The sequence below is a fragment of the Eptatretus burgeri genome, chromosome 16 (genome assembly GCF_056783735.1).
Source record: "Eptatretus burgeri isolate ZD-2024b chromosome 16, Ebu_testis_v1, whole genome shotgun sequence".
NCBI classification, from domain to species: Eukaryota; Metazoa; Chordata; class Myxini; order Myxiniformes; family Myxinidae; genus Eptatretus; species Eptatretus burgeri.
The window spans coordinates 39046220-39067486 of record NC_140976.1 but is presented as its reverse complement, the minus strand read 5'-3'; the positions used below and the strand labels follow the sequence as shown (position 1 = coordinate 39067486).

General features: G+C 38.4%; 1 protein-coding gene across 12 annotated transcripts in view; it reads left to right on the top strand.

Moving 5' to 3' along the window:
* The window catches only part of LOC147010889 (homeobox protein cut-like 1), a 379867-nt gene that overhangs the window by 267984 nt on the left and 90616 nt on the right, over positions 1–21267 (top strand). The window lies entirely within an intron of this gene.

The window sequence follows — 21267 nt, the reverse complement described above, 5'->3', positions numbered from 1 at the left end:
TTTCTCGAATCAATCTTGTTAAGTAATTCATTTTTGGTGTAAATCTAAAAGAATTATATTCCTTTTTATATTTTTTATTATCATTAATTAGAAGATAATCACAGAATATACATTGTTTAAAAGCTTTTGACTGTGTTTCATCCCACTCTATCACATGCAGGATAATTCTCAAATTTGTCATATGGAGAATCGGGGAATTGAAGGGGCTCAAGATCTAGTATTCTATTCATATTTATAAAATAAAACTTTACCTCAAATACAATTCATCTTCAGTATCATCTTTGGGACTTTCACAATCATATATAAAACTACTTTCATAACTATCGTTTGAACACAAACTCTCAGTGTCATAACTGTTGTTTGAACACAAACTCTCAGTATCATAACTGTCATCACTCTCATAATCTTCAAAATCTTCAGTTGAATAATGACTCATTTAATGAGTAGAAAAAACATTACCATCTATATCTATATTCTTTTTTTCATTAAGAGTCAACGACTACATTTTTTATATTAAGGGTAATTTTAAAATGGTCCTTAACTACTATTGAACGAAATGTCATTTCACCTGATATATTAACATCCTTTATTTCATCAGGATTTACATCTTTAGGGTTGTTGAAAAAAATACAAATTTCTCCTTGCATATTACAGATGGTCTTATCTTTTCTTTCTAAAGCTTCATCCATAAGGTTTTTCTTTTTTGATACTTTTTCTTGTTTCATTGCTTTTTCTAGTTTTGAATATATTGCCAGAAGGAGAGGAGAAACTTTTATTCGAGTTCCTTTAATTGATGTTCTTCCAGATATATTAAAAGCCCTTCCACTGAAGGAAAGTGAAGAACTCATATTATTCACCATAATTGTTTTTATCCAATAGTTATATTTATCTTTGTTCAATTTTACATTCTCGACATATTTCTCAGTATCTTTTACAAATGAAGAGATTGATTGAAACTTGTCTTTTGTGTCTTGATGCATTGTATTTATTAAGTGAAAAAAGTTGGAGGATAAAATGGTTTTAAGCACAGATTCACCTATAAATTAAATGAAATTTTCATCAAGAAAATTTTATTTTAAGCAAAGTTTTATTATATAAATATATTGAATACAACGTACTGCGATGTTTGTAATCATGAATATAAATGTTATGAAAAATACCTTCAAACCAACAAACACACATTCAATCTTATCAGACAAATATCTCCACTTCACCAAGAAACAAAACATTGTGATAGATGTGATAATGATATTCTTTAAAAAAATTAAAATAAACACCTTCAATCACACAAACACAAGAACAATGAAGAAAGGGAAGGTGCCACTATATTCTCCACTGAAAACAGTGATGGGGCATTTAAAGAACATAAAAATAAGAGTTTCGCTTTCAAGAACCTGGACCATCTTCAATCATGGAAGCTGTTGATGTGGTTAAACAAAGTATTGAAACTATAATTAAAAACACATTAAGTGAAATGAAAACTTTTAAGTTTTATATGGGAGTAAAAATGAATATGGTAAGACAAGGCGATGAAACTACTCCCTATATGAGGACAAACCCTCACTTTATCTCATCATTTCAAGATTTTGTAAGATGTGAAGTTTACGATGAACTCCAGAGACAAGAACAAGATGTTGATAACACTGTAGTAGGTAGTGGATTTACTATTTCAAAAATAATCTTTTTAGATATGCACATATTAAAATCAGATCCTCTTCAAGCTTCTTCTAATATTGATTTACCAAAAGAGATAAAACTTATGAAAGCAGTTGTTAATATTCAAAACAAAGATAATAAATGTTTTCTATGGTCTGTTCTTGCTCACCTCCATCCTCCACAATAGAATCCTGAAAGGGTTGAACATTATAACAAATATGAGAATACATTAAATGTTAAAGATTTAAAGTTTCCAATGTCATTGAGAGATCTTCCTAAATTTGAGAAAATGAATAATCGATCTGTTAATGTATTTGGATTAACGGATACAAACAAAGTTCAGATATTAAAAATTTCAAGCAACTATAAAAATGATGAAACACACATTGACCTTCTCTACTTTACTTCAAAGGAAAAATCACATTATGCTTTCATCAAAAATTTATCAAGATTAACTAAATCACAACTATATAAGAGAAAATGTAATACGTATCCTTGTAAGAGATGTCTCAACTCCTTTCACACAAAAGCTCTGTTAAATCAACATTCAAAATATTGTAGTGATCATAAATCAACCGTAATCAATTTGCCAAAAGCAGGTTCAAACATATCATTCAAAGATTTTAACAAACCTATAAAACATCCGTTTGTGATATATGCTGATTTTGAAAGTATCCTTAAAAAGATAGATACTGTTTCTCCAAATCCAAATAAATCATACACAAATAAATATCAAAAACATACTCCTTGTGTTTCTGTTATTATATCAAATCATCTGTTGGTGATAAATACAAGTTAGAACTTTATAGAGGGGAAGATGCCTCAGAGGAGTTTGTCAGACGATTGGAAAAAGACTATAAGATTAAGAGAAATAATGGGTAAAACCTATAAACTAATGTCATTAACAAAGGGAGAGAAAAAGGAATTTCGAAAGAACAGTATCTGTCATATTTGTGAGGAGAAAATTTAGGGAGAGGTCAAGGTTAGGGATCACTGCCAACTTACTGGTAAATATAGAGGTCCAGCTCATTCCTGTTGTAATCTTAATTACAAGCCTCCAAACTTTATTCCTGTCTTTCTTCACAAAAATGCTCACTATGACACAAATCTATTTATGAATGAACTTTCAAAGACATCTGGAGATATTTCTGCCATTCCAAACACAGATCAAAAATACATCTCATTCACAAAAACAATTCATACATCCCCCAGAACCCATATCATATTTCTTGACACATACAAGTTTATGGCAAGTCCATGATCTAACTTAGCATCAAACAATAAAAACTTACCAAATCTTAAATCGCATTTCTTAAATGAAGAAGAAATTGATCTCTTATCACAAAAGGGAATATATCCATATGACGATATGGATTCATTTGAGAAGTTTAAAGAAGCACAACTTCCTTCAAGGGAAAGTTTCTATGGCAAGTTGAATAAATCTCATATTTCCGATAGAGATTATACACAAGCTAAAAAGGTTTGGGAGAAGTTTTATACCAAGAATCTTGGAGAATATCATTATTTGTATCTTAAAACTGATGTATTGTTATTAGCTGATGTGTTTAAAACTTTTAGAACAGGCTGTCATAACAAAAATTCTTATGGATTAGACCCCGTTCACAATTACACAGCCCCGGGTTTGGCTATGTTAAAAATGAAAAAAACAAAATTTGGAATTCATCAGTGATATAGATATGCTTTTAATTATAGAGAAGGCTAAAAGAGGAGGAGTATCTCAAGTATGTTCCAAGAGATATGCTAAAGCAAATAACAAATATCTTCCTGATTATAATAAGAATGAGGACAACTCTTACCTGATGTATTATGATGCTAATAATTTGTATGGGTGAGCTATGTCTCAATCTTTACCTGATGGAAAACTTAAATGGGTTAAAGAAACACATTATGAAAATGTTTTACAAGACATTGTTGTCTTCTCTCAAAAACAATTGGATGAAGCTGAAGTAGGATATTATTTTGAAGTTGATTTGAAATATCCAGAAGAACTTCATCACAAACATAAAGACCTACCTTATGCCCCTGATTAAGAAAGTCCAAGAAAAGAATGGTTCAGTGGTTACTAACAGTCATTTAATATAAAAGGTAAATCTCTGAGAAAAACTACTTACTACATTAAATGATAAAGAAAGTTATGTTTTGCATCAAAGGAACTTGAGACAATATTTATCTGCTGGGTTGAGAGTGAAGAAAATTTATCAGATTTTTAAATTTAAACAAAGTCATTGGTTAAACAAGTTTATTGATTTTAATACAAAAAGGAGAACAGAAGCAAAAACAGATTTTGAAAAGGACTTTTATATATTAATGAATAATGCTGTATTTGGAAAGAGTATGGAAAATGTTAGGAATCGACAAAACATAAGACTTGCTACATCTTGGAAACAGGCTTCAAAGTTAATTAATAGACCAACTTTTGAACGAGCAGAGGTGTTTTCAGATAACTTTTTTGCTCTTCATTTGAAAAAAAGAGTGTTGAAATGGATAAACCTATTTATATTGGAACATCAATTCTGGACTTGTCAAAGTTGTTAATGTATAACTATTACTGTAATAATTTAAAATCAAAGTATAAGGATAATGTGTCGTCATTATATATGGATGCAGATAGTTTTATATTAGAAATTATGACAAGTGATGTATATGACGATATGATTGGTAATATTGAAATATATGATACAAGTAATTATAAGTCAGGTGATGTGTTGTTTTCATCAAAGAATTAAAAGGTTATTTGTAAGTTTAAAGATGAATTGGGTGGGAACGTCATGAGTGAATTTATCGGATTGAGATCAAAGTCTTATGCTTTTACGTATATTGATAAAATAACATTGAAAGGTGTGATAAGAAGCTAAAAGGAATAAAGAAAAATATAATCAAGGAAACAACAATCTTTAAACATTATTACAGCTGTTTAACCTTAAAGAAGGAAGAGTACAGAAAATGAATACAATTTAAGAAGTTATAAACATCAATTATATGCAGAAGAGATAAATAAGAAAGCATTAGGAGCTTTTGATGATTAAAGATATATTTTAGAGAATGGAATCAATAGCCTCCCTTATGGTTATAAGTGTTAAGATATTGGGTTGGGAATTTTAACAGGCTACCGCCGTCTTTTTACTGATTTATAAATGATAGAATCAAGCAATAACCAAACCAAAGAGTGGAGATATAATCAGCCTTGGTATTTAAATGGGAAACAGAGAATGTGAGAAATTTCAAATAAGTCATATTCAAGAAATAACCAGGGTAAAGGTTGATAAAACAAATAAGCGGATAAATTTAATTACAAATAAGTTGGTGGATGTAAAGAAAAAAAAAATAATATCCTTGAATGGACTGAAAACTATGATGGTTATCAATTGAACAATGGAAAAACAATTTACTGCAATCTCAAAATGATATGTGGCTCAGGAGGTGGTCAAACAAGAGCATTGAGAGAAGTTTGTCATTTCATTTCTGCTCAACAAAAATACTTAAACCAGGAACTAAGTTCCAAAGTAATCTTTGTGAATATACTCGATGGTGATGAATCTAATAGGAAAATGAAGTTATTCCCTTAAGGAGAACATGGACAAATATTCATTGGTTTGCTCTTTGAATGGAATGAAAATATATAAGGAAAGAATGCTTTAATCAGTAAGTCTCAATTTTACATTTGCTCAATGGGGCAGAGATTAGTCTCCTATTTTGGACTTTTGGGCCTTGAGACAGTCAATTTTACATTTGTTTGTATGGGAGGGATGGGAATCAGTCCCAATTTTACATTTGTTTGTTTGGGAGGGGGAGAAAATGAGTCTCCTATTTTGGCCTTTTGGGGCTTGATTCAGTCTCAATTTTACATTTGCTTGTATGAGAGGGGGAGAAAATCAATCTCAAGACAGAAAGTTTTTCCCATTCATTTGTATGGGAGGGAAGGAAATTAGTCTCTTATTTTGGGCTTTTTGGACCTTGAGACAAAGTTTTTTTCCTTTTCCCCATTCATTTGAATGGCTGCCTCAGAAGCCCCATTTATCCTCTACTATGGCTGGTGGAAGATGTGTTTTGGAACTGCGTTATGTGCGCAGCTTTGTGTACTAGCAGGGTATGCTTACACATTGTAAGCAATAATGAGCCGTGCTTCTCTCTTGGCTTTTGTCACTCACCTGCATTTGTTTTTTCAATTTTTATCTTGCCAAAACGAAGTTTTTGCAAGATATGTTAGTCAGCTTGTATGTTTTTTTTTATTTTTTATTTTTTATTTTTTATTTTTTGTCTGTAATCACGTATAAAAAATTCTGCAGAGCACAGTTATCATTGGAAATTTTTGTAACCGCATATCAGAGGCCTATAGAGGTCCCTTTCAGCGCATAAAATTTTGAAGGTCAAGGTCAAAGGTCAAGGTCACTTTGTCGCAAATCAGGGGAGTCGACGAAACCCTTATTTTTTGAGTAATTTTGATCGGATCGTCTTCAAACTTCATGGGAATATAGTTCATGGTCTGGCGCTCAGCTGATTAATTTTTGGTGGCGATTGGCCTTGACTTTCATGGTTAGCGCCTGAGGTCAAACATATTTGACCCCAAGGTCAAATTTTCAAGTTTTATGAACCATATTGTGTAGTACCTCAAATTGAACACCTCGATGAGTGCTTTCTAGATATGTCAAGCTTGAGACATTATGACGTCATTTGGTGACGTTATGAGGCAAACGCGTATTTTTCATGGTTACTCTGTAGAACAATTCTCATTGGAATCTCTCGTAGGCAGATATTCCTCAAGGAGTCGCTCCTGGTGGATAGCAGCTCTGTTCACCTCAGTGTGACCTTAAAGAAGTCACACATGGTCACCTTTTGGCAAGATACGGGTCACCCTGCGGGTGACATTGGTTTATTTATTTATTTTTTCTTTATTTATATTTTCAATTACGGACGCTTTCCAATGGTTCTGTGATTTCCCCGGTGTATTGGCCTCAATGTCTGTTGGCACGCAAAATTTCAGCTTTCTACGTCTCTCGGAAGGTACCAAACATTAATATCAGTTTGTGAGTCAACGGCTCCACTTTCTTTTATTTGTGACTTTTAAAATCTCTGTCTTTAAAGCAGATCCGAGTGTGCCCACAGGAGCCATCCAGTGTTGGAGGTGATGTGATGCGCAGGCGTATGATGCTTATGTCATGTCACCATTATTTGATAGGAAGGGCCATGTCATGTTTTATATACGTGTGTGTGTGTGTGTGTGTGTGTGTGTGTGTGTGTGTGTGTGTGTGTGTGTGTGTGTGTGTACACGGTATACACAGTATTGGGCAAAAGTCTTGGGCCACTTTGAAAAATAAACATTTTAATTTGAAATTTTAGCCTATTCTGATATTTTTCAAGGTGTTTTAATGATAATATTTTATTAAAGAAACAAAAATGAATTGCATCCTGCAATATCAACGCATGGAATTTCAATATTCAGTGTGACCGTCTTTTTTCATGCAATACAGCAGATATCTGTTTTGGAATGCTTTCCTGCAATTTCTGGAGAAGTTATGTTGGGAGGTTGTCTCATGCATTCTGCAATGTTTCTCATAATTTGTCTTTTGATTTTGGTTATTTTACATTTTCTTCCTTTCCAAATAATCCCAGACAGCTTCGATGATGTTAAGGTCATGGCTTTGAGTGGGCCATTCTAATCGTTGTGGAGTTCCTGACTGATTTTCTTTGTAAATCTGTTTTAACAACATTTGCAATGTGTTTAGGGTCATTGTCGTGCTGGAAACAAAGTTGTTGCCAATTTCACATTTTTCTCCTGACGGGATACCATGTCTAGTGTGAACCTGACAAAAGTGTTTGACTCGGTTAGTCGAACAGGACTGTGGAAACTGCTTGCCCGTGTCGGATGCCCAGAGAAACTGGTGAATATTATTAGGTCATTTCATGATGGCATGATGGCCCATGTGGTTGATGGCGGCCAACAGTCAGCCGCCTTCAATGTCGAGAATGGTGTCAAACAGAGATGTGTATTTGCACCTCTGCTTTTCCGGGTTATGATTTCTGCAATGATGCATGACACCGATAATGACCGTGACAAGGGCATTAGCCTTAACTATCAGTGTGATGACGGAATGTTCAACCTACGCCGGCTTAAGGCCAAGACAAAGATTCAGCACATGCTGATCAGGGAGCTGTTATATGCCAATGATTGTGCACTTGTAGCACACACCAAAGCCGATGCACAGGTTCTGATGGACTGTTTTGCTCGTTCAGCAATGAGGTATGGCTTTACTGTTTCAATTAAGAAAACCGAAGTGATGCTGCAGCCAAAACCTAGAGTGTTGTACACTGTACCAACAGTCACTGTCGGATCTGAAAAGCTAATTTCAGTGACCAAATTCTGCTACCTAGGTGGCATGATTTCGAATGACTGCTCTGTCGACGATGACATTACGGCCTGGATAGCAAAAGCATCATCGGTCTTCGGGTGTCTTGTTTGCAGATTGTGGAATATCCATGATGTACATTTCTCCACCAAAGTGTCACTCTACAAAGCCGTCGTATTGTCAGTGCTGCTTTATAATTGTGAAACCGAGACACTTTACCAGCGACACATCAAGCAGCTTGATGCCTTCCACATGCGCTGCCTATGAAGGATTGCAGGTGTGAAATGGCAGGATCGGGTGCCAAATATAGAGGTGCTGGAGCGCTGCAGCACGTGAGAGATTTTAACCTATATCATGGAAGCTCACCTGCGCTGGGTCGGCCACGTCATCAGAATGGGTGATGCACGACTTCCAAAGGCCCTTCTTTATGGTGAACTGACTGATGGTCTGCAGAACATTGGTGCACCAAAGAAGTGGTGTAAAAATCAGTTGAAGGCCGCTTTGATGCGATATCAAATGTCAGACACCGGGTTTGAGGCCCTCGCTCTTGACGGTCAAAATGGCGTGCTGAGTGCAAAGACAGGGTGAATCAGTGTGAGCGCTCGCAGGTGGAAGAGCTGAAGTGCCGCAGAAATCTGTGGAAAGAACGGGTTGCTGCACCAGGCAGCCACACATGTGATCAATGTTCAATGGTGTGCCACTCGGCCATTGGTTTGCTGAGCCACCAACAGACACATGATGGTCGAGCCACAACGGAGACGATGATGCCGGCAAACAATGATGACATGGCGTGGTAATGTGGCATGGATAACAACAGATCCATCTGCTACGACGGCTGAACCGATATACTATATGCATCATATATATGTATATATACTGTATATGTATGTATATATATATATATATATATATATATATATATATATATATATATATATATATATGTGTAAGTATATATATATATGTGTAAGTATATATATATATGTGTAAGTATATATATATATATATATATATATATATATATATATATATATATATATATATATATATATATATATATATATATATATATATATATATATATATATACATATATACATACACACATGCATGCCGGGTAAGGTGTAAGTTGATTCAGGGTTCTTCAGTATGCAGACTGTTTTTCCTTTCCATTGCCTAAATTGAATACTTCAAAGCATCATTCTTCTAGCACTTTTCCAAGTTGAACGTAATCTGGTTTATCGTCGTGCTTGTGACTACTTCTCTTGGGAGACTGTCCCAGGGTGTGACTACTGTTTTCTGGCTGAAAGTGTTTTTCCTTATCTCTTTCCTGCAGTTACTCTGCAAAAGTTTGAGTTTGGGTACTTGTGTACGGTTTGCATGGCAGTACGCCGAAGAAATGCTCCTCTGGAATCTTGTCAAATTGAATTATAATTCTGAAAAACCTGCAAGGTATCAGCTCGTTTTCTCCTGTACCTTAAAATATGTTCAACGCTTTCAGTCTCTCTGCGTAGCTTAGGTTTTTCACATCACGAACAGTTATTTTAGTGGCACTTCTTTGAACCTTTACCAAAACTTCCTCATCTTTTTTAGAAGGGGGTCCAAACGATTGAGCAGTACTCTAGCTTAGGTATAACTGGTGTTTTTTAGTGAAGTAAGAAGGTTTTCCTATCCAGATGTCCAAAAGTTATTTTGATCACACCAAGTCCAGAGTTAATCTTTGCTGCTGTCCTTCCTCTATGCAGGCTGAATTTGTGATGGGTCGAAGGTCACACCCAAATCGTTTTCTTATCGCATTGGTTTTATGGTAAAGTAATTAAGTTTGTTGATGTAATAATCAGCATTTGGATTGTTCTGCCCATAGTAAGTGACATTACATTTGGATTGGTTGAAAGGGAGTTGCCATAACTGTAATCTTTCAACTGGGACGTCCACATCTGAACTCTGCAATATTTTCAATGTCCACGTCATCATTGTAGACTGGAGCAAATGCCTTCGTGTCATCAGCAAAGCAGGCAACAGTCCAGATGACAGTCAGGTAGGTCATTAATAGAGATGAGAAAAAGGATGGGACCAAGCACCGATCCCTGTGGTTTTCCACTGATCAGTCACCTGTCTCCAATATTCTTCTTCTATTCTGACCCTCTGGATTATGTCGGTCAGCAGTGCTCTTATGCACACATGGATCTGGCTACTAATATCATAGTTGTAATCTTCTCCAGCAATCTCTCATGTTGGACACTATCTTAGGCCGTTTGGAAGTCCATGTGGATATAATCACGTTTGTTATCATCTGTGAGTTTGATGTAGTTTTCCATCATTCCCAGTAGTTGAGTAACACATACATGATCAACTACTGGCTGGCGGTTTTAGAATAGGTCATTGTATTCCATGTGTTCTGTAATGACATACCTGACTATCTTTTCCATAAGTTTACCATCAACTGCATTGAAACTAACAGGAAAATAGTTGCCTCTTTCTTCTCTCTGTCCTTTTGTATAGATTGGTACAACATCATGGCTTTTCTCCAGGTTCATATGGTACTTTTCCTCCAGCAAAGAATTTCCTGCAGATTCAGCAGAGAGGCTAAGATGTACTTGTTCTGCTACTTCTTTCAGTACTTTCAATCGGATGTCATCTAGACCTGGAGACCTGTTTGTTTTCAGTTTTTACCCCATGCACACAAAGCAAAAAGTAGGGTTAAGCAATTGGTTCATGTTTTGAGATGTTTCAACATTAATTCTTCAGTCACTTCAATGTTCTCTGATGTATTGGTGACTTATACTGGAACTGGCTCTGGAATGGATTGAATGTCCTCAATTGTGCATACACTTGGTGGGCTGGCAGGATTGCCTAGGCCCTAGAGGTACACACACTTGCCTCTAAACTGTCTAGCCTGGGTTTGAATCCCGACCCAGCTATACACTATCCTCCCGGTGTTTCACAGGCAGGGTGATTCATCAATGTGTGTGCCATCCCTCAGATTGACATTAAATGGGCGTCCCGTCTGCTGGCATTAGTTGGTGGACATTAAAGATCCCATGTTGTCCTTCATGAAGAGTAGGCGAGCTTTCGCTGACATCGTGGCCAAATTACAAAATTCCTGCCATAACCTACAGAGGGCATTGCATCAGCAGCACAGCCACACCCTCAGCCAATGATGCTATCCCTTCATCTTGTGCTGCATATGAAAGAAGAAGCATACACTAGCAAAATAATAATTTAGTGTTTCAACTTATTCATTTATCTTTGTTGCTGGGAAGCCACCTTGCTTGAGAAGAGGAGTGACTTTACTGCGACAAGTCATCTAATTTCTCACATAGATCCAGACATATTTGGGATTTTATTGTATCTCTGTTGCTATTCCTCTCTCAAACTCCTTTATTGCATTCCTCACTTTTTCAGTTGCCATGTTCCGAGCCTCTTTGTATTGTTCCCAGTTTGATGTTGTCTCATACCTCTGGTAATTGTTTCAGGCTTTATGGTTAGCCTTTATGGCTTCCTTTGTGGATTTAAACAACCTGCCAGGACATCTACCTTCAGCACCCTGACACTTGGGGATGTTTCTTACAACTACCTGACAAAGTGTTCTCAAATTGTTTCCATAACTCCTCACTATCCAAATCTTTCAGTTTCTCCACCCAATTTACATTGTTGATGTCTCAAACACTCATAATTTCCCTTGTAGGAGAATTGTATGTTGCTCTTTCAATTATGTTCATCTCAGCTATTTGAACCTCAAAGCTCACTACACTGTGGTCACTTTTTCCAATTGCTGGTTTTATCATGACAAGAGTCAATAATCTTGCTGTTGTTTGTCAATATCGCATCCAAAAGACTTTATTTGTTTCCTTCCCTGAATCTGTTCGGTTCAATCACATGCCGGCTCAAATGGAGGTCAATCATGATGGATTAGGATCTGCTTGTACTTGTCAGCATTCATTGTTCCTTTAATTCTCAGTAAATCACCAATGCCAGCAGCAGAAATACATCCCCAAACATGAACAGAGCCTCCACCATGATTTACAGGAGGCTGTAGACCCATCTCCTTCCTTATACTTCTAACCAACTCTCCTGACATACCGCTTTCTCTTTGTTCATAAAACTTCAGGCTTTCACTTATCACTCCGAAGGACCTTTTCCAACTGATTAGCATCCAAACTTTGATGTTCTTGGACATATTTTCAGTAAAAGGGCTTTATACAGCAACTCTTCCATGGAAGCCACTTTTGACAAGATACTATCTGAGAATAGGCGAGTCCAATTAAACCCCTGATGTTTTGTGAATTCTTGTATAAGTTCAGCACTTGATATTTTTCTATCTCTGAAGGAACTTATCATTACATATTGCTCATCTGTTTTGCTGAGTTTCTTTGGCTGACCAATCCATTTCCTATCTTTAACTCCTCCAGTCTCATTATGATTCTGTATCGTTGCTTAAATGCCACATTGGAAATATCTATTTTGTGTGATATTTCTCTCTTAGAATTGCCATCTTAGCGTAAAACTATTGTTTTGAGTCTCATCGAGTTTAATATCTTGGGCATGGTGTGGGTTTATATTATATGTAAGAGAGAAAGGTACATATACATGTATGTATATATATATATATATATATATATATATATATATATATATATATATATATATATATATATATATATATATATATATATATATATATATATAAACCCACACCATGCCCATATATAAACTCACACCATGTCGCTGTGGCGACCCCTAACAGGAGCAGCCGAAAGAAGAAGAGATATATCTATCTATATATATATATATATATATATATATATATATATATATATATATATATATATATATATATATATATATATATACATACACACACACACACACACACACACACACACACACACACACACACACACACACACACACACACACACACACACACACACACACACACACACACACACACAGGGCTCAACCATCGTGTGAATATCGCAACATGTAAAATTAACTGTTTTTGCATTTTATTGGACAAAAACTCTACAATGTTGTTAAACAAGGCCAAATATGATGACAATTTGTAATATGTTTCCAGTATGTCCCAAAATAATCTTCAGCTGTTTAGTAGTGTTGTTTAATGATGCATCGCTAACTGTGATTGGTGAGGACAAATCCCATTACAGCTATTGCTGCATGATCTGGGACTAACAAGTGCCATCTGTAAATTTGTCTTCCATCCCACCAATCACAACCAGGTCCATCCATCCATCCAATGGGACCATACTCTGTTCAGAGCATCGGTGCTGCCAAAGCAGTCTCGTGGGCTATTGGGCACAATCCTGGACAGATCACCACACCAATGCAGGATACTCAAATGGCTCAATCATCCCAGCAAGCTGGTACTTATTTTTCTGACCACAGAAGGATGACAGGCTGAATCAACCCCACCTTGTATTAATTTAATGGCCAAGCAGGATTTGAACTCTGGATCTTTGGATCCCAAGCCCACCACCCTAAACATGAAGCCAATACCAGGCAAACAACCAGGTGGCATCGCCCTTATGTTTAGTGGAGTTCACTGAATATGATTAATGAAGTTCTCCAACCGAGATGAACTCTGTGATGATACCCTTTTGATGACGTCATGACTGCAGCATCCAGAAGGGCCTCTTTGCTGTGCAAGGATGCCAAGATGAAATGCTGTCACGAAGCAGATGAAAAGTGAAGCTACTGACTAGTTTGGTGTGTCAGTTGCATTTATAGTCAGTGTTGTTTCTTTTGTTTAATTTATCATTTTGCTTCCTGACTGCAACTTGGTGATCTAACTGGTGATCAGCAAGTCAGAGACAATGCATTCGTGTGGCAAATGATACTTGTTACAAACAGGTCATGCAGCATTTGCTATTATGGAACCTGTGCCTTGCCGCCTCATCAAGTTAGGGGGTTAGATTTTTATTTAACCAGCTTAGCATGGTCGTAAACAAATAATTTGGCAGTATGTCATCCTGTTGAGTCCATAATAAGGGTGAAATCTGGATTGGCGGCTCTGCTTTCATTCATTTGTGAACATAAATCGCAATCTTCCGGAACTTCTGGTTCCGGGTCTTGAGCGACGGTGCCGGTTCTTATTCTGGGTCTCTGCTGACTTTCTCAGATAAGTTTTCCTGTCATTTTTGTTGCATTTTTACTGTCATTTTGTTCTCTCTGTGTTTATTGTGTGTTTCTAGTTCGGTCTTGTGTTAAAACTTGTGCTAATTGTCGAGTTTTCGTCGTATTTTCATTTCGGGTTTCCTTGAGGCCTACCTTTCTTCCCGTTTGTGTGCGTGATTGTGTTTATTGTATTTTCTCCTCATTGCTCTCAGTTTTTATTTTCTCCACTTTTCCCTCCACCCTCCTCCTATCCCTCTCAAGTATACCCTCCATTTCATGTCTTAAAAAAAATATATAAAAATTCCTTTTACCTCACATCATACCTCACGCAACCATGTGACTTCCTGTACAGACTCTTCTTCCTCCTTCTGCCGATCTACCATTCACTACATTTGCCAACCCACATTCACCATATACCTTCATAATTTTTTTCTTCAACCTTTGCTTTACCCAATCCTACCTAATGTTAAAAAAAATTTTTATTCTTTATTCTTTTAACCTCTCACGTTACACTTCCCGTAGCCACGTGTTTCTTTCACCCCTCTTCTTCTTCCTGCCACTTTCGTCGAACTTCCAGCTTCCTTCTGCGTTTGCTGATCCAAATTCACCAACATCTACACAATTTTTCTTCAACCTTTCCTTTACCTAAACTTACATAATCTTTATCAAAAAATAAAAAAACGGTCTCTTAAAATGTTACAACTTCCTCTTTCACACGTGTGGTTCTCATTATTGTATCATAATTCACGACTCTCTTCTTCAAAAATCTGCTTTCAATTCGACCTTTCCTCCATTAAGTGTCTAAAACGTCCAACTATTACAACGTTTCTTTTCTCCATTCTCTTAATTCTCTTTTATTGCGTCCCACACGTAATGTGTTTAATCGCATCTCTGACATTAAAAAAATTTAAATCCCAGTTTGCAATGTATTATATGTTCATGTTCTATCAATCGTCCCTTGTTTTTTTTTACCAACTTCAGTGCCAATTCCCCCCACCTCCTTAAATCTACCTCCTCAACCCCTCACCTGTTACACCCTCTCCTTACCCCACCCATCTTGCCCCTCATCCTACCTCTGCGTTTGGCACCTCTTCCCTGTCTTCTGCTTCAGTTTCAGTTCCTTCTCTGTTGCCTCAAAGTGTGTGGTGTTCTACCATCTGTGGTTCTACCATACAGGTTGCCACTGACAAACCAGACATAATACAGGTTGCCACTGACAAACCAGACATAATACAGGTTGCCACTGACAAACCAGACATAATACAGGTTGCCACTGACAAACCAGACATAATCTGCTTAATAGAAACTTTCCTCCTTCAAGATGTCTCTGACTCCCTAGTATCTCTCTCTGGTTACTCTCTTCTCCGTTATGACAGCCCTGAGCCTCGTCCTTGCAGCGGAGTTGCTCTCTTCATCAAAGACTCTATTCCTCACTCACCAATCACTGCCCTCACTCCCCCACACCCCCAGGAATACCTCTGGCGACAGCTTCCCTCCACTTCCACTTCATGTTTATATGTGTGTTGTACCGTCCACCAAACAGTGATGACTCCATTTACATCTCACTCTCAGAAAACATGGACCAGCTTCTATCCTCTCATCCCAACTCTCTCTTCCTCATATGGGATGACTTCAAATGTCATCATGCCAGTTGGCTGGGTGTGGGTACCTCTCTCACTTGCCATGGCACTTCAGCAAAAGACTTCTGTGAGTCATTGGGACTGACACAATCAGTAAACTTCCTGACCCGGATCTCAACCAATGGTACTCCATCTCTTCTGGATCTGATTTTAACTAATTTCCCTGAAAATATCTGCTGTTCTTCCTCTGCTCCAATCGGTTCTTCTGACTACATGCTTGTCAAAGTGGACATCTCTGGCTGTTATCAGAGAACCACCTCAGTGCCGTCGAGTCTGGCATTTCACTCAGGCTGACTGGCAGGGACTTCAAGCAGCCATCAAACTTCTTGACGAGTCTCTCATCTCTATTTCCTCTGACGTCAACTCGTCCTGGGAATTCTTTCAAAGAAACTTGCTCTCTCTCATGCACAGATTTATCCCCTCTTGTGTTCAGTTGTCCTACCCTTCCTCCCACCCATGGTACAATGAAGTTTGTGGCGAGACAGTTGTCCTGAAACAACTTGCCTTCGCCTCATGGAAGGCCAATCCAACTGAAGGCAATCTCAGTTCCTTCTACAAAGCTCGGAACAAGTATGTGTACCCTCAGGAGAGCCAGGAAACAACATCTTTCTAATCTCAAGTCTGAACTCTCAAACCTGTCTCCCTTCTCCACATCCTGGTGGCATTTAGTTACATCCGCCACTGAAGGTGAAGGAGGTTATGTTTTCACCCCTTTCTGTCTGTTTGTTTGTGTACACTGTACAGGATATCTCAAAAAGTTGTGGACGAATCCGAATGAAATTTTGTGGACAGGTTTGATGTATGACAAGGACGAACTGATTATATTTTGGTGAAGATCCGGATCAGACGACAAGAACTTTTAAAAGTGATTCTTCACCACTGAGAGATAGGGCTAAACCGATATATAGCATGATATCTCAGAAAAGTTGTGGACGGATTCGGACGAAACTTGGTGGACAGGTTGGGTGTGTCACAAGGACGAATTGATTCAGTTTTGGTGAATATCCGAATCCGGATCTGGATACGAGAATTGTATAATTTTTAAAGTGATTCTTCACCTTTGAGAGTTTGGGCCAAAAACGATATCGTACTGTATAGCATGATATTTCAAAAATCATTTGGGCCAGATATGCTCTTGTGGATCAGGCATTATGTGGTGGAGGTATGCGCTTTACCGAGTGCCCTTCTCGTTAAGTCTGTTTCTCGTGCATGTTCTCCCTCCATCCCCTCCCTTACCTCAAATGGCCAAACAGCTGACACTGCACATGAAAAGGCTGAATGCCTAAACTCCGTGTTTGCTTCTAAATCTTGCGTTCCAAACCCGTCACTTTCTGCAACCATATTACTCAGGCGCACCCAGCTTTTCCTGGACCCTGTGTCATTTTCTTCTGACAAGGTGGAGAACTTGCTGTCAAACCTTGACTCAGATTCTGAAACCAGTCCAGACGGCATCAGCCCACGTGTCCTAAAAACCTGCTCTGCTGCTCTTGCTCACCCTCTCTCTGTTCTCTTCACCCTCTCATTTGCTCAAGGTCATCTGGCATTTGCTTAGAAATCAGCAAACATTACCGCTCTGCATAAAAAAGGTGCAAAAACAGATCCCTGCCACTCCAGACCAATTAGCTTTCTCCCAATCATCAGCAAAGTTCTGGAATCCATCATCGCTTCAGACATTAAATCCTTCCTCTTTTCTAATGGCTTGATTTCCGATCATCAATTTCGATTCAGACCAGGTCACTCTACTCTGGATATGCTGCTTCTGCTTTCCCAACAATGGATGGAGATCCTCAATGCTTGGCAGGAAATCAGAGCCATCTCCCTCGACATATCGCATGCCTTCGATACGGTCTGGCACCCTGTCCTGCTCACCAAACTCTTTTCTTATGGTATCCAAGGCCATCTCCACTCATGGCTCTCAGACTTCCTCTCCTGTCGCAGCCAATGTGTGGCCCTTAATGAAGTTCTCATGCCCTCTTCCTGTCCAGGCTGGAGTTCCTCAAGGCAGTGTTCTGGGCCCTGTTCTTTTTCTGTTTTTCATCAATGATCTCTCTGACTCTGGAAAATCCTCTTTCTCTCTTTTCTGATGACTCCACCCTCTGCCGCATCATGTCATCCCTCAAATCGGCAAGCAGAGTTTTCCAGAGGTGTTTTAAAGGTCAATCTTTTAACATGACTGTGTGATCACTATGGTCTATTTTTCAGAATTAAAAAAAAAATCCTTCAAAGACATTTTTCATAAAAGAGTAATTGCATCTCTTCGATTGGAAATGGAGACTGTGCGTTTGCAACTGGGCCTCAGGGGTGGTGTGCAGGAGCATTTTTAAAATAACAATAAATACAAGGTGTAGGAAGGTGAAATTCGCTGCACCTGATGTGCAACATGCGCAGAGTAAAATGAGTGTTCATTTACATCCATAGGATGTTTAATAAATAAAAAAGTTAGAAGCACACCTGACGCTCGGCAGCGGCTTCAGACTTTGGCATGCTCATGAGGCTGTACCTTCGAAATGAAATGTCCCAGATGATAAAGAAAATAGGATCACATTTGTGCAGGTAGTGTTTCAAAATAACGCAGATTAACACCCAAGCCTGGTGTTCACCTAATGATTAAGGTGGCTGGATTAAAGGGGAACCCAAATGCAATTTTTTTCTTCTGAAAATCATTAATCACGGTCTAATTCAGTGCTTGTTAACTTTTTTATGTGCTCGTACCCCTTGAGCTTTCATAATATTTCCCCGTACCCCCTGTCTCAAAATTTCTTATTAGTTCTTTATTTATTTATTTATTTATTATTATTATTGGAATTTAAGTACTATACAGTATTGAATTTGACACCATATATCGTACCCCCTGCTTTGATGCTTCGTACCCCCGGTTAAGAACCACTGGTCTAATTTGAAGGGAATTTTTTTTTTGAGAATCAGTGTCCTGAAAAAAGCCCAAGAGTGTCAATTTTCACCAGTGACGTCACACTTAGAACTCACCTTGATTCAAATGACAGCTTTACATAGAGAAACAGTGTATTTTAAGCTTGGATTCCGATACCGATTACACCGCAACTCTGAAGGTTCTCAGTACCGTATTTTCCAGTGTGTAATCCACACTTTTTAATCGGCAAAAAAGGTAAAAATTGGGGTTGCGGTTAATACCCGGGTATCGAAAAAAAATCAGTCTTAAAAATGATCAATGCTGAATTTCAATTTTATTCCAAACGAACACTTTTCTTTAGCAGTCAGAACTGCTGTTAAGCTAAATCTCGCCATTTAAATTTTGAAAATCAGTTCAGGTTAAGAGTTTGTACAGCGTTTTGTTAACTGTGCGGAAATTACATAAATATAAAAACCGAGATACCTGGAGTTTATGTGCATGGCGTACGTAGAGCCTCGCCGCTCTAAAAATGCCATTAAACACAAAAGAACACCTGGTCTCACATCAAAACAAGAATTGTTCACACTCGTTAGAGTCTTTGGCGAGGACACTTGCAGATCGAGTGTATAATAACTTTATTAACACCCCAATTATAGCAAACATGAAAAACAGCAGCGAGAGCATCCTTCACGTTAAGCCGTGCACCTAACCTCTCATAACTCACTCTCAGTTCCACCCCTTTTTGTCCTGCCTCCGTTAGGGGAAAAACACACCAGTTACATTCGACGAGCAAACGGATGCTATCCGGTCTCTGGAAGGAAAGGACCACTACAAGTCTAATTAAACAATGGAGCACCAACCTCAAACAAGTTTGCGGGCAATGTGACGATTCACCCTCATGCTTGCCTGCACTGCAGACGGTGGCAAGCTTCCCGCATTTGTCGTGTTAAAGAGGAAAACAATGCCCAAAGACAAGTTTCCAGCCAGTGTCATTGTAATCAGTTATAATAATCAGTTGGCCGGCGGCGTAAATCAGTTATAATACTCCAGAACTGGGTGCGCATGATCTGGGGTAGTAAGCCAGATGGCGGTCTTTCCCGACGATGAAGCCTGGATGCGTTCATTTGTCACAAGACCGACGACACCAAAACGCTGCTCCGTTGAACCAACACCGATGTCGTTATCATCCAAGGCAAGATGACATCGCTCCTGCAGCCCCTCAAAGTGTCCATTAACAAGCTGTTCAAGGACGGGCTACGTCTCTGCTGATCCGACTGGATAATGAGTGGGGAGAAGACGTACATCAAAAGCGGGAGGATGAGAAAGGTTGCCCTTCTGGATCATCAAAGTGTGGGAGGAAATACTGTCAATCATCATCCAGCGAGCATTTCTGAAATGCTGCATCTCCAACAAAATGGACGGCACAGAGGACGACATCATTTGGGAAGAGGAGGCTGCAAATGACGGTGACGGGAACGGGAACTTGCTCTACCCTGATTGGGACAAGGAGTTACGTGCCGTCTTCGACGAGGAAAGCATTGATGAGGATTTCCTTGGGTTTAGCTGAAAAGCTTCATCAAACCCAAACGGCCATTTTCAGGGCCACAAATCCACAAGAAATATGTATGATTCCGGTATGAATCCATTTTCTTACTTTTTCTAGTGACAAATAAAATCCTCTTTATAATATTAAAAAATAAGAAAGAAAAATTAAAACTTCTTCTTTTCCTCTACTCTTTCTTCAACTTCTTGAAAATGAGAATAAGACTGATAGACGAAATTAAGTGGACGTGGGAGTAAGCATGTTGATACTTCCATCCCTTTTATTTGTCCAAAGTTAATTAACGAACAAACGTATTTCGATCGAGATCAGAAAATAAAATGATCTATACCGTCTATTCATTTAATTTGAGGGTGAAAACATGAATGCGGTTAATCCATGGCTGTGGTTTATACACCGGAAATGTTGCAACTGATCAGTGGGATTTTGAAGAAACTATTGGAGACAAAATTAGTGGTGGAATAGCTTTCAGTGGGATTATGGAGCTTTATCGTTTCGAGCCTTGTGCGAGTGATTCAGACGAAGATGGCTACGATGGAGGTGTTGGTGAAGATGAAAACATTGGTCGTATGTTCACTGCAGGTGAGTAGGTTTGTTTTGGGTTATAAGGGATTTGCATTTATTGGTAAATCAGTTATAATACCCCAGCAGAAACATGGCACAACACGACAGGGACACGATGGTGGGACATGGCACGACACAGCATGGGCACGACGGTGGGACTTGGCATGACACAGCATGGACACGACGGTGGGACATGTTATGACGCAGCACGGACACGATGGTGGGACATGGCACGACACAGCACGGGCACGACGGTGGGATATGACACAGACATCATCTTTCAATCGTGGCGGATAACTACAAACAAGATCTAGCCATCTCTGTTGTTTCATTACAGTTCTGCGTAACATGTTCCGAGTACAAAAGCGAGCATTTTGTAGACCCGATCCACACTCGGGTATTTCCGACAAACCTCATCCAATTTCTGGCAAACTTATGGTCTTTCAGCCATTCGTGTAGCGTGAATCCATCTCGGTT